Source organism: Crassostrea angulata, chromosome 1 (assembly GCF_025612915.1).
Source record: "Crassostrea angulata isolate pt1a10 chromosome 1, ASM2561291v2, whole genome shotgun sequence".
In the NCBI taxonomy this organism is placed as follows: Eukaryota; Metazoa; Mollusca; class Bivalvia; order Ostreida; family Ostreidae; genus Magallana; species Magallana angulata.
In genome coordinates, this window is record NC_069111.1 from 4,030,086 (window position 1) to 4,054,750 (window position 24,665).

Here is a 24,665-nt window from a genome sequence, read left to right on the forward strand (position 1 = left end):
TTAAATACACGTCTGTACATACCTCTGTAACGATATTTTGAAATCCATTTGGTACTTCATTGTTATGTCCCAATAATAAATCGTTTTCCTTTTCCAGTACCCAAGTACCGTGTTGGTTTCTTAGAACTCCAAGCATCTAATACCTCAGATATCTAAAGAGTTGCTGCAAGAAAAATATCAAAAATGCCCATTAAAAATTTCTTTAATTATACACAGTTTATAGCGCATTCATATTGTGTTCCTCGGTGTTTTAGGGCTTTTCTGCTTCATTTTATGTGAAAAATCTCATATGTTACGGATAATGAAGTTGGATATGAGATTTGATATAAAAATATAAAACAATTATGACGTAAAAATTCATGAACTCTGCTATATGGGTCTTATTTGTTACAAGTTAATGATAAGTGCCACGATAACTATATTATCGGTTAATTTAAGATTAAATGAAACCCTGCGCTGGAATTTGGCACAGTGTTGCTGATATCATAAAGCAGTTTAATAGAGAGGGTGGCGACGTCTGAGAAATACTGAATACATCAACAAACTACGACTGGATGAGTACAAAGTTACGGATAAGTTTGATAATACTTTCATTTATGTAATTGTCGACTTCATTAACAAATTAAATTTGCGTCGACTCTGAAATGAATGGTCAGGCATCAATTAAACGTCAAACCAAGGACTGCACATAAAATAGCACGCTTCAAATTCAATAACACAATTTAGATTTCGAGATGCGTTTCAATGAACGCTAGATTGTTTTGGTTGGAACTATGTTTGCGATAGTTTGCTGGATTAAGCTTTTCCTGGGATGGTCCCTCAACTTGTGTGGCGTCGATCTACCCGACATAAATATTATCAGTGGTTCCTATCTTTACAAAGCCAACTGACGCTGGCTGAAGCAATCGGCAGTCATCAACGAGTCATAAAACCCCCATATAAACGTCTTCACCGTACTCCACCAAGGCGAAATGTGTAATGTTACGTTTAAATAGGATTTAATTGACACTAATAATACAGCCTCTTTCTTGAAGTATATCCATGACGAGCAAAATTTTTGTCAAAATTTTAATTACTGGTTAAGGTTATGGTGTCCCAATAACAGAAATTTGTATTGCAGCAATATCAATTAAATATGAAATGCCATACAATGAATCAAATATCTAGGTGAATCGAATATATTATTACCATTTAATGAAATACTCTTTCTAGTGATATTGTTAACCCAATTTCGCTTTTTTCTAAAAACATTCTAACGATATAGATCTATTATAGGTCATTTGGGTCATCAATACAAAGAACACATAAGGCTCAGACATATTACTTAAATTGCTTTAAAGCAATAAAAACTATTTTCTCCCCAGTGAATGATTTAAAAGTATTTTTAACAATTGAAACATGGGAATATACTTTTACAACATAATTATTTTTTTCTTGGTGAGACTATAGGTATACGAAGTGACTTTTGAAATATACGGAACCAGCATAGGCGTCCATGTATTTGTTGTACATATTTCTATGTAAACCATTTTCCCCAGAAACTTTTATTTCTTTTAGAATTTTTTTTTTTTCAAAACCCTTTATTGTTCTCAGAAACTTTTTTTACTTCTGAAGAGAAATGTTAAGAATGCATTAGAATTTATGACGGTATCAAATGAAATCATAAACTTTTTTTTTTCATTTACCCTACTTTGAGCTTAAAGTCATGACACATTTCTGACTTAACTTTATAAGAGCATAGTTACTACGAAGTTTCACATTTATGTCAAAGCCATCGGCAAGTTAAATGATAAGTAAATAAAGTATCTTTTTCGATACCAATTCTTATCAAATAGATCCTCTGGTTCAAATATAACAAAAAAACGTTCATCCTTTTATATTCATATTTATATAAACATTGCAATTTGGCCATAAGTTTAGTTTGCAAAATAAGATCATTGCAAAGAGAGCTGCAATTTCCAACAAACAATAAGCACCGTTATTGTTATCTCTGTCTTTCTCTGTCTTTTATCATTACACTAATATCAGTTTGGTGAAAATATTGTTCATGAATGTTCATTTTGCGCTTCTTTCTAATGGAAAAGAAACTAATACTCAATCCGCTTTAAGAAAGAAAATCATACCATATTTTTAAATAATATTTGCAGCAATGCATCTGTTTTTAAAATGGAAATAATAAAATATGTTTATGAATAAAATGTGTGATATTATTAATTATATATTATATTTTCCTTATTCGTTTTTTAATGATTATGATAAAACATGAAATAAATAAAAAATTGATAATAATAATGAATCATTTTTCGTTTTGTTCCTATAGATTACGTGTTTAGTATATGGCTCTCTGATCATCCATCACATCCGATGTCAACCCTTTCATATGTTATAAACCAGAATCGTAAATCGCAAAAAATTAGACAAAAAGCATGAAATCTTTAGAAGTTTAATAAAAACAATTTTTTTGAAGAGCATTCAGTTGAATATATATATTTTTTTTTATTTTTTACTACCAATAAAATGAGACTCGACTGAAATATTTATGTGAAAGGTTTATTTCCTTTTAACTTTATCCCCGTAAATCTTAGTAAGCAGCGACCACCCAAGGGACATTCGGACGGACTCTCTTGAGAAACCCTTGAGTGTGACGCACATTTACCAAAAGTAAGTCTATAACTAATTTATCATTTTAAAAAATTTAAGTAAAAAAAGGTAATGTAAATTATAATCTTTTGGGTAATCGGGAATCAATAAGTGCATATTATAGTAAACTTAATATATATTTTGTTTTAAAACTTTTATTGTTAAAGTTATTAATTGTATATTTTCAATTTCATATTTAATTGCAAGATGTACAAGCTTCATTTTCAATTAATATTTGTATACAGAATTGATAATTTAATAGTTGATTTTTTTTACTCAGAAATTTATAATTTAAAAATTGAGTTTCCTGTATGATTTATTAATTATATAAAGATTTTTTTTTGCATTCTTTTTCCTAAATACTAGTAACACTGTAACATATATTTGCAAGTAAGAGGAAGATATACGCATGCACGTCTATTTCATTATTCTTGAAGACTCTTCACTGTGGATAGCTTGGTATATAGATAACTGCTAGCTCGTGTGAGACGTATATCATATCGCCAATTCCGCCCGGCCACCATTGATATTCGTATTCTGTTTTTCTTGGCACTGTGGGTGTTTGGACGATTTTAGATATATGTTCCCCTGATTACACATTTTTATGGCATATATATTCTCTCCTATGAGACTTGCATCTGGATAAATTTCCCATTATCTCTGCTCAAATATTTTATCAAGCTTAAACTTGTGCTTTTATTAGCTACAAAAGAATAAGACTTAATTTGTTCCACTGGGTTGATGGGATTCATCAGTACAGTGCGTGTCGAATCATGTTCTGGTAGATACTATTTTATTGTAATCCAAAAAAAAAAACCCTGTGTGAGCAGGTATACAGCTAGGAAGTGATGATGTATATATTGACTACATTTTTTTAGAACTTCAATTTAAATATGTTTAAACATTTTACTGAAAACTTTTATCAATTCACCGATTTTTCTACGATACGTTTTTTTTTATTTTTCAATGAATAAAAATAAAAGCAAAATTAGATAAAAACAGTTTTTGTAAATGCAATGCATAATATTACCCGTATTTGAACAATTTCATTATTTATTTTGGAAAACGAAAAGTTAGATTTATTATTGTTATTCTTCTAATAACAAATTTAAAAAAACATAAATAAATAAGGGAATTGTAATGAATATCTCTCTGGAAATGAACTTGTTTATATCATCTTAAAGTCAGTATCCATTTTTATCGCTATAATGAATGAGGCAGTCGCATGCATTGGTATCATGGGGTAACAGAATGAAAAATATATATGTATTTCATTAAAGATAACTCGTTTCCGTTTGTGAAAGGTGTGGGAAAAAACAAAGCTACAACCTCCTTCCTTCTGATGAAATACTTTGATAGTAGGATGAAACGCCGCACCTGGCTTCTTTGATTTTTATGTAAAAACATCATGGTTCCTTCTTTGCAATAAGACGACAGGAAGGACATACACACAGACAGACACACATACACTCACAAGTTTGTAATACTGCCGAACACAATGAACAATGAGTTTACCATCAAACCAAAAAGGCAAGTAAAAAGATTAGAGTCTTTGACACATACATAGCATTACAGCATTAAAGAGTAATTAATTTTCGTATTGTCTGCACTAACTAGTCTAAATTGAAGTTGTTAGAGTGTAGAATATATATATATAATTGTTAAAATAAGCATACTCATTGTTTTTATGAAAAATCGGGTTCATGCTTGTGTTTTTCAATAAATAATACCTATTTATACAAAGTTTGAAACTTGATTGTTTACCTCGGTAAAATTTATCATTTGAATGAAATCACGAGTGACCGAAAAGCAAATTATTTTTGCTGATTTCTTTCTTTTCTATTTATTATGCAGTAAAGCATAAACTTTTTATGTGCCACTTATTAAGTTTACAGGACCTACGCGTATTTTGGGTTGATTACTTGCATAACCTCACACGTATTTTATTTGTCAACATACAATATATATTTATTTACAAATAATGTATTCTTGAACAAACTTGAGTTTTATGCTCGATATAATTTTAATGTTTCATATTCCAATAGCAAAAAGCTACGTTTCGGGTTATATCATACCATTTTTTTTAACTTTCAACTAAGTTAACGGTAGCAAATATATACAAAATTGCAATAAATTTGCCATTACATTATTGTTAGTAAAACAATTTTAACAAAATATCTCTGAGGATAATTGATTGATAAATGGATGTAACGAATGTTATGGACATGTAGTCTGTTTAAATTCAACGTTCAAAGTCCAAAGAAATAAAATTTCTTTCTGGTCACAACCTAGGTGTACGTAGTAACGGTGACAAGAACGTTTTGGGCAATAGTCCGGCTCGAACACGTTCTGCATTTTAAGTTCAGAATAGAATAGTCAAATACATATTAAGTTCATGATGATGTATTGAAAGCTAAGGTTTTTTTTTAAACTATCCAGACTATGAATGCCAAAGAAAAGCGTATGAAAAAAGCTTCTTAGCGATAAAAATGTACATTATCTCCCCCAAGAAGGATGGATGAGACATTTTTTAATCATATCAACAAAGATATAGATATCATTGCAAAAGTTTGGGAGGTTTTGAGGAAAAAATCAATACTGAACATAATGCATTTAAAAAGGAATATATTTTAGTTTGAAAACAGATTTACTTTTCATTCAGTAAATTGTCTGAGTATTAAGTTAAAAAATGATCATTATTTTGATCACTCCAAAGTTCGTAAAAAATGTTTGTAATGTTTAAAGGTAGTGTTTGTAGATTTCATCTTCGCCTTTACATACATATATTACTCAAGTTTTAAAACTTGATAAATTATATTCTGCAAGATGAATGACAAAAGAAACCATTATCCATTAAATTTTATTTATTTTCCTACAATTCAGAATTATATTATTGCTTCTTCACCGCGCCCGAAGGGCTTAGAGTTTAGAACCATTTTAACAAGAGCTTGGACTTTAGGTTATTGAGTCAAACGGAATTGTGACGTTAGCCTGTCTATTTCATTGTAGGCCACTCAGCCATGGCTCTTTGAAATCAAGAAGATTTTGTCTGGCTTTTGAGCGAAGACTACGCAATCAGTGTATATTTCGCTTGAAACCAGTGTCTTTTTAACTTGTTTTGACGCAAGGAATAGTCTAAGATCGTTACATCGTACTGAAAGTTCAAGGTCTTGTTAAAATGGTTGTAACTTCTTCTGGACGGTAGCACTAATCCTCAATCTCTTGACTATGTATGCTCTATAAGATAAGCTGAGACATCGGACATGTGTCTGGTTGACTTTCCGAGATTGATTTATCCAAAAAATCTCTTTCAATCTGAATCAATAATCATTCTTAACAGATCCAAAGTTTGTTGACAAAAACGATTATAAACTGTACTCATTACATCAATGTTACACGATGAAGATAATGTTATAATAGTTTTCAACTTTAATGGTATGTCCAACTATAATCAAATGTCTACTTGGTTATTAAGGGTCAGAAATCATTCCATAAAATCATGGGCATCGACGTTAGAAAAGACCTTTTTTTATGATTTCATTACTGACTTGAAATGGTTTTCTGGTTATTTTGAACAGACAAAACTTCTGAACAAACTACAACAGCATAAGATTATACTCTACAAGACCTTTTTAACATATTCATAAATAGTTTTAAAAATACCACACAATTTAGGAAATCTATAAAGTGCGATAAGAATCTTAAGTCCAATAGTCCCGCCGAAGTCAGATGGTTTTACACCCTGATATCCGACGTTGAGTGTTGCATCCGTTTAAGCTGCATATATCGAAAAAATCAAATATGCCATATGATAGACCATTGCTTAACGAGTTAACAGCCACCTTTGTTATCGTATATCACCTGTCAGGTGAGATATTTAACTTAAAAAATAAATTCCTATAGAAAAATAATTTTTCCCATAGGAAAAACAATATTCTTATAGGTAATTTGAAATTTCCTATCGGAATACAAGAACTTCCTATAGGAATTTCAATTCCGATAGGATTTGATAAAATCCGATAGGAAAACTTAATATCCTATAGGAAAACTACATGTCTGAATCAAATTCCTACAGGAAATACCATTCTCCTACAGGAAATATAATTCCTATAGGACTTTTTTAAAATCCTATAGGATTGTCAATATTTCTTGCAGAAGAATCAATTCTTCTATGTGAATGATCATTTTCCGATGGGATATTAATTTTAAAAGGTAAATATCTCACTTGTCAGGTGAAACACACTAAAAACAAAATTGGTTATATACTCTGTAGACAATGGTCTATCATTCGGTATATATGGATTTTTCCATCTAACTGCATCCTAAGCGGGTGCACAAATGCCACCTTGGCACTGGCATAATTATCCGACACAGTGTTTATGGCACATGCAGATTTGATTGATTTGAAGTACTAGTATCTTACTTGACCTGATCAAGAAACAAATGTTCGCCGAGTGAAAAAAAAGATATTTTGACATAAGAATATATGTTTTATAAAATGGTAATCGTAAACTTTTTTCCATTACATTTAGAGAAAAGTTTTATGCTATATCTTGCAAAACTTAGCAGTTAAAACAACTAATAAGGGATTATTTCATCTGGACATCATCACTTATAAGTTTAAACCTGAAAAGATATTCAACTGATATTACAAAGTGCAGTTTGTTTTTGTAGAACTTATTGAATTTATTTGAAACGCACAAGTTAGGATCCGCCTGGTTGCCTACTGAAATCATTAGCCAAGCTAACCTAATTGTTGCGTGCTCAGTCTGCATTATGACGTCATGTTTCATATGTAAAACGTACAAGTTTTGTCTTCGTAAAAATCCTAATAGAGTTACGATTCCGAAAATAAAATATTTTTTCTTTCATTGGTTATCAATTTAATTATATGTTGACTACAAGTAATAAAATTGAATACTTTATTCAGTATCTAAAAGATGATTTTCTTGATGTATATGTTATTATATTCCATCTAGAGATACTTAGAACAAGTCGTGTTTCTTGATTGGAGCACTATTTAAAACTTGGTTTTCACTTCAATTTCTTTTAACTTGAATTATATCTTCAAATAAAACACTGGAAAGTTTTTAACCGAGTTTAGGGGCAATAAACATTGATAAGTGTCAGTCAATCAATGGTCGAACTAACCTTTTAAAACACAAAATGGCGGCCAATATGGCGGCGCCGAGAGTTGGAAGAAATTTTTTTAGCCTATAGTACCCCTGATTGAACTCTTCATTTTTCACTGATTTTCTTATATATGCGTTTTAGCATTAATCCTCTCCGCGCTCGGTATAACGGTAATATTATAGTTTGTTATACCCCTGTAAAACAGTAACTATATTACTCTTTACGAAAAAACTCCAGTATTTTGACAGTTCGACTGTAACTGTTAAATTGGAACTGTTAAAAAAGACTGTTGACCGGTGACGTCACATTCCGCGAAAACGTGTTATTGATTAGAAGGGGTATAACAAAACAGTTGTTGACTGGGGTAAAGGGCAACAGTTGATCTGTGGGACCGGCTCGAAAACTGTTGCCCGCGGCCTTCAGCCTTGGGCAACAGTTTGCGAGCCGGTCCCACAGATCAACTGTTGCCCTTTACCCCAGTCAACAACTGTATAATGTTTTACAGTGTGACCGTTGGAACAAGCGCAGAAGGAACTAAACATCTCTCATCATTGTCAAATGCAACCCGTAGACTTGCCCCATCCTAAAAACTTTGGCTTTGTCTCGAAAACTTTTACCACCGCAAGGAACCTGAAGTTATCAAACATTTATTCTAATTGTCCCGCTCAGGACTAATATACTTTTAATAATATTTTGATAAATACAAAGCCGATTAATTTTTTTTAATGCACATACAATCATGTTTTTTCACTCCTTTACTTTTTAATAATGATCATTAAAATCAGTAAACAATAAATTGCTTGTCTGTGTTATTTTTCATTTTGTTCGTTTTTGTTATTTGAGTTTGAATTATTTTCTTCTGTATATCATCAATTTTGTTTTTCATTTTGTTAATTTTGTTAATATAATTGTTGTCACCTGTCTAACGTATGCATATTACAATTGGATCAATATGATAGTAAATTAAGCATGGGACTTGCATGTGTATTTACTTAGCCAACACTGATACTGAATACCTACTAAACGTTACACCCAGTACAGATGCTTGATCCACCTCTTAATTGTGACGTCATACTTAAGGACGTTGTTTACTCAGGATTTGAGTTCTCAAATCCGGATTGTTAAGTAGTTAAATTTCACGAGTAAAATTTGTTTTAAATACAAAAAGCATTTATGAAATGAATTATTATTGACATAAGAATTGATATGTTTACCAAATTATGGAATAAGGCTCTGACAAATTTTGACTTTTAGCAAAACAGAGGAAATTCGGGCTTAATTTTTCAGATTTTGTTTTCCACTGAAATAATCTTGGTAGTACTATAATATTTAAAGTAAAGATTTTATCTGTTAGTCAACATAATTTTGCATATTTTCTGTTGGTTTTATCTTGCTTTTTCGTTTAGATAATCGTATGGCACACACTACAAAAATATTGAAAAATGCTTAAAAATGATAAAAGACACCATATCTCAAAATTTTGATCATTGACCTCATATACATTTTATGCCAACAGAAAAAGGTCAATATACTTAGTTTAATACTATAAATGTTTTAGCATTATCATCATTCAGTTTTTTGTTACATTGAATCAAAAATGGGAAGTAATTTGAAAACTGATAGAGGAAATTCGGACTAGAATATCTATAAAAATTGTGAATGAAAACTTAATGCTTTGTATCCATTTAATGTCACTACCATTCATATACTGTATTTCATTTGTTAAAGAGTTAAGCAATTTGTATTATTTTCACAATTAAGAAACTCTCAATCATAGTGTAATATTTTTAAGGATTTTTCTTAAATTTTCAAAAAATATTCAATGGACATTAACTCAAAAAGTAGGTCATTGACCTACTTTTTTGAAAGTGAAGAATAACACTACTATGTAAGGTCTATAACACACAGTAGATGGTTTGTCATTATCATCAGTGGAATTTTTTTTCATTCTGAGTAAACGTCATCCTTAACTGTCTTTTGCGCTCAACATTTCTCTTTAATTGTCGGATAAATTCGGGGAAGGAAATGACGTCATATGTCAGCAAAGGTCCAGATAGGTACAGTTTTTTACGTAAGCATATGCGGTGTTTACTTTTAAGGAAGGAGTCTTCTCGTTATCAAACATACTTCGTATAATAAGAAATTCATGAAATTTTGACACAGTCAAACGGATCATATTACCAAATGATTCTATCAGTTTAATCAAATTTGACCTTTTTGTTTTCACATAAAGGTCAGGTCAAGGTCACTGCCTTTTTCCTCAACGTAAAGGATGATAAAAATAAGTGTAGCTCTTTGTAGTTCTGTAGACATTTGTTTAAAATTTGAAGATTCTATTTTTCGATGAAATGATAGAATATCAAAATGTCTCTCAGCTTATACTACTAAATGGATATGAATATTTATACTAAAATTGATATTGCTTAGCCCGCATTTCCTCTAATTTAGATAAAGTTTGAAGACTTTTTGATTATTATTCTATGCTTCCAATAATAAAATATTTCTGATTTGTATGTATTATAAAGACTTTCTAAGACTTTATATAAAGATATAAATTGACAGAAAAGCTTACATGTATATATTGACAATTCAATAAGAGAGAAAAACTGATTTTAGTGAATTTTTCACAAAAATCAATGTATAGAATGAGCGCTTTAAAAAGCTTGTAAAAATGTAATTTGATAGGCAAGTCATATTTTAAAAACATATTCTTAACCCAAGTATCATATCATTAGTTCACATTAGTAAATAAAAAAATCCAACATTTATGTTATTGTTTTTAAAATGCTAAAACAGGCTCATTAATCTGCAGCAATTCTGAATTGCGTAACATTTCCTACGCCAATATTACGCCAAAAATAAAGTCCCTGGTAGATTCTAAACATTGATTATTTTTTCTATGCCAAGTTCTATGATAGTAAAAAAGAAAGAAAAATATACTGTTTTAATTTCCTTTCATCTTGATTTTCTAAACAATTAATCAAATTTACATTTGACAAGTCAAAACCCAGAAAAGACTCCTTCCTTATGTGTTTAAAACTTAAAAGTCTTTTTAAAGGATTTTTTATTTGTTAAATGAAAAAGATGTATATAATTAAGAGGAAAGAATTTTCCTTAGAAATGCTTTCTGTTCCACCATGTTGCTATACACCGCTAATGAATATTGGGATATGTAGAACTTTTTCACGTGGGCCCACAAAAAATTCTATGAACAATTTGCAGATTTCAACTCGAATTTCCTCCGTTCGTACACGTTGTCTATGGAGCTCGCTACGCTCGCGGCGCTCGCTAATATTGTTATTTGAAAATTTGCTGTGTGAAAAACAAAATTATAAAAAGCCAAATCATTTTGCTTTCTCTTTCGTTATAGAAAAGTATTTTTGCAGATGTAAATGTAAATTTGTTTACAGATTCCTATTAACAGGAAATAGTGATTTACAAAAATCGCAAATGTGAACAAATGATAATGAAAGAATCTGAAATTAAGTACGAGAATACAGATAAAGTTTCATTAAATCATTATCAAATACATAAAAGATTGAAATCCAAGAGGGTGAAAATGTCATATTTGATTCATATGGAATATTGTGATAAATCAATCAACAGATGGTAAATATTACTATTAATTAGGGTAATACCATTGGTGATGCAAATGAATAAGGAAAAGAAACAACATTTATATATCACTTGTAGTATTTTTCCAGAGGTAAAACTTTTGGATTGGTCACAAGAAAGAATTTCCAATGAGTCGTTATACTTTGTTTTGTACTGTAGAAAGCCTCAGTGTCAATTGAAAGAGTGAACAAAAATATCAGGTTTCGTTTTGTTAAATTCCGTTTCTTATAAATTATATATATATATATATATATATATATATATATATATATATATATATATATATATATATATATATATATATAATTATATACATCATTTTTATTTTTTGAAAATAGGCTTAATGGTACGTTTTTGTTTTAATAGTTGTTTTATGTGTTTGTTTCTTCAATAAAACATAGTCTTTGGTATTAGTAGATTTTTCTTCATTTTTCACACGTTTCTTCTCATTTGGAAACTAACATTTATACTGTAGAAACAAGTGTTTTAAATATTCAAGCTAACCTCAGTTTAATAGGAAATGGTTAATTTGACACATATACAATTGTATGAAGCGGATAAATTTAAACATTACCAGAATTGTATGATACCTCTTATTTGCTGTTTGATAAAATGATGGAACATCATTTTTAGTTCTAAAGTTTTAGTTAAATTTGCTAAAGACTACAGAAATATATAAAGACTATATATATACTGTATATAGTAAATTGATGTCATCAGCGCCACTTAATACAACACATCGTATTTGGTTCCAAGACGTACTTTCCCGTGTTTTTAAAGCTATTTTTTGTTTTGTCTGGTGTTCGTATGTTTTTATAATAATTCCATTAAAGTAAAAAATAAATCGTGCTTTTTATAAACTTCGGAGGTTCTGTTATTCATATAAATATTCCTAGAATATTAACATATTCCTATGTTAATTATGTGCAACATTCTTGGAAAGAAATGGTTCTGTGAAATTAATTGTTGGACGATTCAATCATGATAGGAAAAGATTGATACATTTTTACGTGTATTACATGATATAAATGCACATATGTAACCTTTGGTGAACAATAACATATAAACCAATAGGTCACTAATAAAATACATTTCTAAAAAATGCTAATGAAAAAGATTATAAGAAGGTATAGATACTTTCAAAGCCTACCAATACAACAGGCGAATTAGTATCATCAGCATTGCTAAGATATTGAAATATGAGGCTTCAGTTGTGAGACAACATGTTTGAAGATACTTCATCACAGTAAAAACTCAGCAGGAGAGGTTAGGACTAGAGTATGTAAGTAATGGCACTCCTTCCATGCTTTCAATGGTTTCATATTTTCAAGTTTTACAATATATGACCAAAAATATATCCTAGAAAAATTTTTGGTGAGGTAAAATTATAAAAGCCTTAGCGGGATCCCACTTAATGACTTACAGATTCATAGTTAACGCTCTGATCTATTGCGCTACGCTGTTAGGTATATACCAATTTTGTAAAAGAAAACATTTATAAAATTATTCTTGATCTCAATGTTTACTTCGACAGGAAGTACGTCACAATATAAAAGTGTCCCAAACCACCTTAATCAGTCCATGTACCGAAGCCTCACATTTTAATATATTACCAGTGATGATAATACTAATCCGTCTTTTGGCCTGCATTGATTTAAAGTTATAAAAGTCATATCAATCATAAGAGTTTTAGCACTCTCAAAATTAAGCATTCTAGATTATAAAAACTAAGTTAACTTACGTATATTGTTTACAAAAGCAAACAAATGTTTGGATTTTTAATTTCTGTTCAGGAATACCTGATATACAAATTATGAATGATGCTAGTCTAAAAGTGCATCATCAATTCGATCTAATGAAGTTGATGTTCACACTGTTTACTTAACATATCTTACATGATATTACCGGTATGTCATATTGTACGTAATGTTGTATAATATTGGTGCTTACTGACATCATTAATATGCGATTGTTAGAGTATTTTAAACAACATTCACAACCAGTTACCAGTTATGGGACAAAAAATCGGCAATATCGCAAAGCATTTTCAAATGGGGAAAATATATTCAGATTAACTTGATTTCTTTTTTAATCAACCCTTTTGTTTACATAGGTTATTTGTCAATTCAATTTTCTAAAAGAATTTTTCACAAAAATCGTAAATATTCATTGAAATAATTATTAACATACTAAATCTTAGAACTTAATTAACAATCATTTTGAAATCTTTGATACCATTTTACATGTTTTGCGTTCACATATGAGTTATTAGTGATAGTTCTTATATATTCTAGTATTTTTATTCTAATTAATAATCCTTTTTTTGTTGGATGTAAAATGCCGTTAAAAAATATTTTTATTTTTTTTGAGAGTTGCCAACAAAGGTGTGATTTATAAATGGGGTATACTTCTTATGAAGATTAGTGCCAAAACATAACAAGTATTTACCACCTGTATTTTAGAGCTTTTGAACCACGTCAAGTGTTATTCAAATGATTCCAAGGTTAGGATATTACCTTGAATATATAGCTTTGATAACGAAATCTGATGGAGAGACCATTTTGTGATAAAATTATCATATTTTATTAAGAAGAACAACGATTTACTTGGCAATGCTTACTTTTACCTGCAGATGATATCTCAATATTTTTTTATATTGTTTTTCGGCTCGGTATAAGAATTAAATATCATTTTGTAAATAATTGAAAATGATTAATAGTCGACTTGAGTGGACTACATAAAGAAATCCAATTCAGAGCTACGTTTAAAAAGATTCTGAGGTAATATTTTTAAATAATGAAAGGAAATCAAGAATAGTTTTGAAATATGAAACCAAATAGTAGGTTAATCAAAAGTATAGTGAATGAAAAGGGTTTAGATTATTATGATACTTTCATTGTTGGTGAAGATATCATTTTCATAGTATATGAAATACGTTAATGAGATTATTTTCTAAGAGAATTCAAGCAAACATCTTCGATTTAAAAAATCAGTAAGAGATAATTTACAAACTTTTAAGCTTCTATTTTATTTTAAAAAAAAATTCATGAGATATTGAATTATACATGAATCATATTTAAATAATAAATACATTGGTTGAATTATTAATAGTTTTAATTTTAAAAAATAAATTGAAGATAACAATTACTTGGTCTTAGTTAATACAATCATAATTCGAAGAGGACAGGAATGAGTGAACTTTCATTTCATTACAAAAAATGAATATTCTACTGAAGCAAATAGAATAAGAGTCCAGAATGCATATACTAATGACTGATTTACGCACATTATATTCATATATGAATAGAATTAACCTATTCAAGATGTAAATTGATAACGACAGTATATTTTAAATTATATTATACGTTATACAGATGTTCTAATGGATGGCTGATTAATAGTAATTTAAGGTATTTACAGAGTTTTCTTTTTTTGAAACTAGATGAAACCCTGCGCAAGCGTGGGAACTAACACTTTACAAATTAATATGATACAATGCTGAATATGTTGAACCATATTTTTGTTTTATTTTTGCATATAGTTTCTCCAATTGTTTTTTTTTAATTACGTAACTTATTCTTTCAAATTAAAATTAAAAAAAAAAGCCAATTGCATGGCTGAATATTTAGAGGAGCGGGCAGGGATGAAAAATCTAAACTGAAGTGGATAATATAAACATGTAATTACAAGTGTTGTTAAGATGGTTGCACATGGATTTATACTGTACTGTTTGTAGAGTCTGTCCCAGCTTTGTGATAAATGGTCATTGGATTTTCCGGGGGTTTTTTGCTGTTGTTATTGTTAGATTTTTTATTATTTGTTTTTGGTTTTGTTTTTTGTTTTTGTTTGTTTGTGTTTTTTTTCTATCTACCAACATCAATCTACGATCTGACATGTTGCTTCGAAATTTTTACAATAACAAACTTTTTAAACAGATACCCATACAGTTATTTGTATGAAGATATGAAATTAACCTTTATTTGATATCACAGAAGCGCTTTGTTCACGCATAACTGCTGCTTCTTAAATAAAATACGCTAAATGTTGAAATGATTGATTTTTTGTTCCATTAAAGAAAACGGTATCCTTTTAAATGGTGTCATTGATATCATATCCTGACGTCCTGAGAACTGAAAGAGATAAGTATATAGTCGGGGTCACGTCCAAAAGTTTTCCATTAACGTTTTGTTTCTTTGTTTAAAAAATTGACGTAATCGTTAACGTGCCTACGATTTTTGAGGTAAGTTCAAATCTCTCTGTGATTAGTCTACAAGCAGTCCTTGAAACTTGCAAAACCTGTATTTTCAATTCCAAATGATAAAAGATTCAAGCCATATAAAGCACGTTGCTGCTTGCTCCAGTCGTTGTTATCTGGCCTTGCTATACGTATACGCCGGTCAGTTGTGAACGGGATTCGAACTTAACAACCTTTAAACCGATCCGTTTACGGTGGGATAGGATACATGTTGCTTGAGATATCAACGTCAATTAAAATTACATCATATTAAAACTATGGTAATCGCTGTAAAATTAAAAATTGTACAATATTTTTCAAAACTCTACCAAAGTGAAATATGTATCCTGAGCGGGTATCGAACTCATGACTAATGTAAGAACGTAAGCTTATGTTTAAACTATTACGCTAGCTCCTTTACATCATTATTTGGGAAAAGTGTATGAAGTTTAAGTCAAATTAATTATTTTTTTTTTAAGAAAAGTTTCTAAATGTTAAGATGTACCAACGCTCTTTAAAAATGAAAGTTATCTGAATGGTTAATAGTGGTAATATTTTCAAACTTTGTCTCTGAGAAAAAAACCTTTAAGCAATTATTATTATAATATATATTGATTAATTTGTTCTCGACTTGCTAAGGCTTCTCAATGGACTAAGTGATCAAGCCGAGTGTTGTGAGAATGTTTACGAAAAACAGATTAACTTGACATAACAGAACTTTATATCAAAAAGACATAATTTCTTGTTTATTGGAACTGATAAGTTAATTGATTTAAATTCGTTGAAACATTATAATTTGATTATTCTACTTAATGTATGGATTGTACAATATACAATATCAGAAATGTAGATGGTATCATGGTAACACCACACTGAGTAATCTTTTGTGTAAGCAATCTAACATTATCATTTGATTGTCTCTCTTTTCACTCATTCTGTGAAACCTGACACCTTCGACAACTCTTATTAATCTTAACTAAAAAAAATAGCCATTTATTGTCTAATATGGTCTAATTTCCCTTTAAAAAAATTGTAAGAATGAACATTTTAAGATATGAAAATCATACTTAAAAGGGTAAAAGTAGGAGTAGAAAAATGCTATAATAATGCCAGTGTTGTTATGTCCGATTATTATTTTGTCTTTATCATAGACAGAGAAGATGTGATATACTTGAATCTGAAAATCATTTAAAATGCCTTTTTTTATTCATGCAATGCTTCAATGAATGGCAAAAATGCCAATATTTTTCCATAACGTTCAAATATAGTTTTACCACTTGATAGTTAATTAGAAATCATAATATAAAGTGGTTTGGGTATCATAGTCATAGATACCTTAATTGATTTTTACGAGGAGAAAATTTGAAGACATCACCCCTTTGATTTAATTTTTTTCTATCGGAACTTTAACCGTCAGCGAGTGATGCTAACTTCCTCTGACATCAAAGAAGGCTTATCGGGAATCGGTATCAAACAAAAGATTTTAATTTGCTCGTAAAGTAAATTTCATTCTGTGTGGCAGACGTAAGCGATTCCTGTGTTTCATTCCATAAACTTCGTCAAAACCGGAGTATGTAAACATCTTCAAAGACCGCATGGTTTTATTGCAGGAATTATTGGCTTGGTTTTATGTTTTTCTGGTATGCAATGGTTTTTACTTTTGACACTTTGTGGTATATCTATATATTTATTGAGCTCAGACCAAGATTTTATGCTTCAATATACTGTTTTTGTGTGTTGCATGTATATCTCATCAAGGTTTGATTTTCTATTACTCACAGATCTTTTTTAAATGTCTGTAACCAGTTCTTCACAGAATAATCTCTTTAAAAATGAACAAGTACTTTTTTACAGGAACGTCAGCTTTTGTTTTTATTACATTCTAAATTCTTTAAAGAAAGTTTATTTACTTTACAACTACTCTGTTTGATTTTTTTCACTCAGCTTGTATTTGATATTAATAATTTAAAAACAATTGGATACAACTAATTTATGTTTCCGAATTGATAAGTTATAAATTTCAAATAAATAATCGTTTTTATATTAATAGATGATCACAGAGTAATGATAGAAAAAACAATACATTTAAATTATTGTTATCTTAATAATGTTTTTGATGAATTCAACTTTTAATTTCCTTTTTAACTTTTGTTTTCTTTCGGAAGGCCCGGGTATCTGTTTTGGCAAATGCTTTATCTAATTCATATTGTTATCATAACTTAGTTATATTTTTAGTTGAAATTTTGATTACTTTTCTGCATTTATAGGAACACTTAGACACTTTATAAGATGAACTGTTCTGTCATAAAAGAGTCCAGATAATTTTAATTTAGACAGGTAATAAAGAAATCATAAAAATTAGGGTTAAGAGGTTGCTAATTTCACGGCCGTTTTACGCTCGTCGGAATCAGGAATGTGAAGTCCTAAATACCGTCATGTTTCCAATGAACTTCGCACTGGTAGACGCATGAACTGAAAATCATAATATTCTTTTACATTGCTTTGTTTTATGTCTAAATCACGTGTAAATGCATAGGGAATTCATTAATTAAAAATAGAGGAATGAAATTTGAAAATTCCAAATTATCTGAATGCTTTTAAAATTAACAGAAAGATTACCGCTATTTTTTTTATTCAAAAATTAACAAACTATGATGACATCGGTAAAATACCTTGACGGTTTCGTTTTTATTGATGATTTTAATTACTTTCTGTGTAAATACATTGATATTTCTTTGGGTTTTTTAAATATCAAAGTAACAACATTTTTAGCAGATTTTTTTCAACATTTGCTTTAAGCCTTACACAGTGAAACCAAATTTATGATTAAAAAAACGAAACTCTACCAAAACGTTATCATGTAATGATATATACTAGTAATTAGTTCATTATAAGAAAACAATAAAAACAAATTTTTTAATAGATATACCACAAAGTAACAATTAACTTGGGAACAAAACAATATAGATTTTAAATTTCTTTGTATCGGTCTTAAAAGTTCCTAATTACTTCTTACATCTGATCATATATCTAGAATGTGTTTATCTAAATCCTTATGATAACTCTCCATTTATAAAGACATATAACCATAAAATTATAAAACGCAGTCATATCAATACAAAGTCTTAAATCATAATCAATTTTTCTTTTAAGTTTTTTGAATTTCACAATGACCTAGAAAATAGAAATATTCAAAAAAATTATATTTGTATCAATCAAATGCATAACACTATCTACAATAAAATATATAATATTTAATGCAATTGTATGATGTCATCTCAAGTTGATTTGTTTAAAATTTTACGAAGAATATACAGGTTTTCTTTAATCAAAACATATAGATGATTTTTTTTTACATCATTTCTTTCTACACACTTTCTTACAGATATTTTTAGACGAATATTTTTTTCAGAGTTTGTATTAATTGGGTTTTATGGTTTATATTGTAATCGATTTGATTTATAGAATAATTGTAACATTTCTATTAAAAATATATTTTTCGAAAATAGTTGTCTAGAAACAGAACTACAAGAAGAGGATAACGTTTTGATATTTAGATTACTGAAGTTCATGTTGAAAATAACGCATGGTGCAATTTTATTTTTTTAAACATCGGTAGGAAAAATGAAGATTTATAAAATGTTGAATTGAAAATATAAGAATTATGATTATAAAGTATGTATTCTATTTGTCATTATATTTTAGGGATTGTTTTATAAGTTATCCTATGGGCAGATAGAACACGTGTCTAGGTAACGTGTGTATATCAAATAGGCTTTTATTCATTAAAAAAGGCAAAGGGTTGTGAATTTCTAGTCTTCTCAATATTCAAATAAGAAACAAAGAAATAAATGTGAATATCTATAAAATCAATTTCGAGCTATGTTTTTAACTTTTTTTATTGGTTTGACAATTTTCTTTAATAAACAGTATATGCCAAGCTGTGCCATTAAAATCTGCTAATTATAGTAAATCTATTCTTACTTTTTTATTGATTTTTTCATTTTCACAACATGTGTGCACACATGCATTTGTTTGGGCATATTATAGAATCTTTAAAATATTACTAATGAATTATATAATTGAGAGAGAGAGAAAGAGAGAGAGAGAGAGAGAGAGATATGCAGGTGGTGTATACACGTGAAAACCATAATCCATACCATATTTTCTTTTCATATTCCTTATTTCTGCATTTTTTAACAATTTTTTTTTTAAATAAGTCTTTCTGTTATGGCACTTTTTAATGCATGTAGATTAGGTATTGGATTACTTTTAAATTTACACGAAAAAAAAAAAATTTTGGTAGCCTTTGAGGCGAGCAATTAGGCAATTAGGCGTGGTATTAATTTTATTTGACCTCTGCGTATGAAATATGAAGAGTGAATAAATGGTGGGTAAAATTTTGTTATTCAAGTTATCTGGTATTTACTAAGTTTACATACATCTTATTAACTCAATTCCTATACAAAATCATAGTTAAATGAATAAACATGTAATTTAAAAGTAATGCTTAGAATACCAACGAAAGTAATAAACGAAAAAAATTGTCATTTAAAAAATAAGACAATTGTTTAATGTTTATAAGTTGTCTTAATATCACTTTTAGATAAAAAAAAATGTAATGTATATTTACATATGTAAAGCAAAATACCGTAGAATCAAGGCAATATGACTAATGAACAAAGCATTAAAAAAAGAAAGTGTTCACATACAAAAAATATTTCAAGTAATTTATCAAGATTGTTAAAAGCTTTTCAATCGCTTTGGGAGGTAGAGAATGAATTAAGATGGATTACGCTGACATTGCAATTAATACAAATAGTTTTGGCGGTAACATTGTTCCATTGTAAGAAACATACGGTAAATTAACATAAAAATGTCACCAAACTCACCTAGTTGTTTGGAATAAATATGACTGTTTCATGTTTCAAATTAATCGTAATATAATTGAAAAATCATGAGATTCTTTATAAATTTTTGACAGTTCGTCTACCGATACCGCGGGAGTACTGATATTTCTCATCCCCTATCTGTCATCTGTAGAAATGAAATATTAGCCTGCTGGGTTAACAAACCATCAGCCGACATTTGTTTTTTTCAAGGACGGTGTGATATGAATAACACAGCACAGAAATCAAGTAGCAGTATTTTGTTCAAATAGGTCATGTAATGTTTTATGTATTTTATTTGAAAAACCGAATTAAATATAATTGAAAACATTTACCTTAATAAGTTATTCTGCCTATTACATAATTATATTCAATTAATAATCGATTCGTTTTGTTACTCATGAAACCGTATTTTTTACCAAATGACTTCATCACAAAGTAAAGCTGTTGGTGCATTACGTTCGTTTTGATAAAGAAATGAAAACCGTCGTGTCGGAAAAGATTACATAGAAATTTAAGATTTGACTTTTGCACAAAACGTGTAAACATTCGTTGCAACACTCAAGATGAACGTGCTTTTTAAAAGATAGTAACCGTGTTTTAATTTTGATGTAAGCTACTCCATTCCTGCTCAGACGTTAATGTTCATGGATGAAATGCTTATCAAATTTTCATAGAAGATCGGGTATCTTCTATTTATTCTGATTTTAGCATGAATCGATTTTATAATTTAGTCTGAAGTCATCATTGAAAATTGCATAAGTACCTTTCTCTGGTGCAGTTTTACCGTAATGAGTTAACATTTTCTAATCGGTATTTTTTTCTGCGTTGTTGCTTATTTTCATTCCCTTAGCACTAATACAAAAGCGAGATCCTTTCAAACCGGAATCAATCTTGTGCATGAAATGATTACGCTAAATATTAAAGATGTGGTTAATATCATTGACGTAGAAACAAAACCAAAGACATAGCCTTCACATGGAAGTGTCCAAAGGTTTAATGATTTGTTAAAATATGTAATGGAAATTATGAAACAGAAATATACAATGTAGGTACCTTACGGATAATCAAAGCATGTACATGTATTTCAACACAAGAAGTATAGGGAGAATTTGTCGATGCTGGGTTAATATGATAAAACAACAAGGGGAGGAATTTTATAATCTACCCGATATAGTCTCGTGAAAGTTGAAAAAAATTCAAAACATTCATTTTCGAATGTTTTTATCCATTTTCCTTTTTATTCATTTTCTTTCCCAATACATGTTATACTTTAAGTCTTATCCCTTGTATTCTTATAATTGGCCATGGGATCTTAAAGAAGTGTTGGAAATGTTACTCTTGTGCAAAGAGTTGTTGCTTTGAAGGTCAGAATATTACTGTGGCTCTAGTACATTGATTAGAAGACCAAACAAAAACCCTCTGAGAACCTCTGGCGACTTACTTGTTTTAGTATTGCATGAATACAACTTTGCGATGCAGATATGGTTTTGCTCTAGGGCAAAGTTTGAGTTTCTTTAATATGTTAAACACAACAGTTTTAATTATTTGGCTATTATCTGTACAATGTTGATCAGCCAATCCAGAAAATAATCAAATTTTTAAAAGATTCAAATGATTTATCTTAGAAGATGCTTATACAAAAAAAAATTGAAAAATAAGAAGGATGCTATTTTATCTACTCCTTTAATCTTACATTCGAACTAATTTAAGGCCCTTAGACAATAGTATCGTTACACCTATTTAAGTCCTTTCTATCACGATATTCTTAGCACAAGCACAGCCTTTGCGCTTTACACATATTTGAATCAAGTATTAAAGTAACAAATTGGTTTCATGGAAAGTTATCTCAGGATAAACATTTAAACTGATGAAATGTCTCGAATATCCTGTATTGAGGTCGTTTGCTTCTTGCACTAGATTTTAAATGGGCATGGTCACAATTCCAGCTGACCATTTTAAATTCAACTTTTCCGTGATACTTAGAATGTTTAAGATGTTTCTAATAATCAATCAAAGTAATAAAGTTAAGTGCAAGTTTTTAGCGTAATATAAAGCTCGCAATTAATTTTCGCTATGCATACAAAACTTATTTTTGTTTGCTTTGTATTTTTATTTTGATAATACTTCATTTTCCCTAGTGTTTTCTATTTGAAAGTTCTAATGATTACAATTTAAAACTTTCGAGTAATTTCAAAATGTGTTTCATTGGGACTATGAAATCACAATAATTACTGCAATCGCTTATCATTTGACGGTTGCATTATTGTAAACATAAAAACACGGTTATATTGATAGTTCTGAACGATTTGCCATTCTGAAATGTTTTATTTAGGTAATAATCAGAACGTTAAAGAGTTGAACGGGATATGAACTTGATTGTTACGTGATCACATCTTCTGAGAAGCCCTTCGGGCTTTACATGTTTTCACCACGTTACCAATGAAGTTCATATCCCGGTGAATGTTTTTAGATTTTTTTTCAAAAACGATTTGGTTTTCTTAAACGTAAAAATTAATGATTAACAGCGATGTTAAAAAGTTTATCGGGATAAAACTTGGTTGATACGTGATCAAATCTTCTTGGAAGCTCTTTGCGCTTCACGAGATTTGATCATGTGCCCAACCAAGTTCATATCCCTGTGAACTTTTTTAAAATTTTGTTTAATTTCAGCAATTCTTGTTTTATAAAAAGAAAAAATAGCACGAACTTTGTAACGAGGAATTAGACCCTTAATGTTTAAAAATGCATTTTCCTTAAATTTTTCAACATGTTTTCATTTACCTATTAAGATAATTTCACATTTTTTTGGTTTATCTTTGACTAAGTACAGGAAGGTATATGTACCTTTATAATGGTGTACACACATCGTTAAGTTCAAAGTTAGTATCATAAATATTTTTTATATATTAAACTTAGCTTTTAATACTGTGCAGGATAAGTTCTTGCATGCTAGTGCCAAGGTTGCATTTTTGCACCCGTTAAAATGTATTAATTTGCTTCATAATGCATATCAAACGATAGACTATTGATTAATTAGAATAAAAAACTACTTTTTTTTATTGTATCTCACCGGATTGGTGAAATATTAACCTTTAAAAACTTATATCCTTATGAAATAAAATATACCTAGGGAGAAATAATTTTACAATAGGATATTTAGTAAATACTGTAGCACTTTCTTTAAAAATTCAACAGAAAATATGGTTTTTTATAGGTTAAAATCATTTTCGATAGGAATTTTTAAGGCCACATCAATATAATTTCTTGTTCGTCGGATCCCGCGCGCTCGTGTTTGAAATACAAATAATATTATTTTCAATTTCCCACATCCAGGCAATTCTGGACTGTTTGCTGTTGTATTTCCATTCTATTTTTCGTATTTTAAATAGTTTTTATTTATAAATCAGAAGCAAGTAGAAGAAACCGTCCGCTCAAATTTATTTATGTACCGCCTAAAAATTTCTAAAAACAAAAATTAAAAATTTACTATTTGATCGCTCGCCCGCTCGTACCCTATTTCACTGAATATCCGACGAACATGAAATTATATTGGTGTAGCCTAACAGGTAGTTTTTATCTTTGAAATCCTTTAGGAGTGTTGTTCAAACCCTACCGAAAAAAAAATCCTTCAATTACAAAGGTAGAAACCTCACCTGATAGGCGAGTTACATTATAAAATGGGTGCAAAAAGCATAGGCATGATTTTCAAGCACAGTGATTTTATGAATTGAAATAATCAATACGTTTTTTTTTAAATTTGTATTTTTTCACAAATAAGTTTAACCGTACATAACCATCAAGACATTGTTATCTATTAAACTATAATATGTCATTGCAATGTTTTATAAATTCCATCAACCAGATATGACAAAATTACTCAGGTGTCTTTATTTAAGATGTTGTTATTATATCATCATCATCAATCAATACACAGTTTGTCTGGACAACGTCATCATCTTTGAATCTTGTGAATGACTTTACGTCATTGAAAGAAGTGCGTCACGTGATTGACGTTTATATTTCTACAGACGACCGGTAGCATATTAAAAACGGTACCAAGGTGGCTTTAACTTCTTTTACGTTATATTCCATTTCATTTTTTCTTCAAGTTTTAACAAACAAAATGTCTGTGTCCTTTACAATACAAAAAC

The 24,665-nt window shown here is 29.4% G+C and overlaps 1 protein-coding gene across 1 annotated transcript in view; it reads left to right on the top strand.

Annotated features, from left to right (window-relative positions):
• Nucleotides 1-2,597: 2,597 nt before the first annotated feature.
• The window catches only part of LOC128159644 (homeobox protein Hox-A9-like), a 48,937-nt gene continuing 26,869 nt past the window's right edge, over nucleotides 2,598-24,665 (top strand). The window contains exon 1 of the mRNA XM_052822807.1: nucleotides 2,598-2,661. The gene's annotated coding sequence lies outside the window, so the exon portion shown is untranslated. The remainder of the gene's footprint in view (nucleotides 2,662-24,665) is intronic.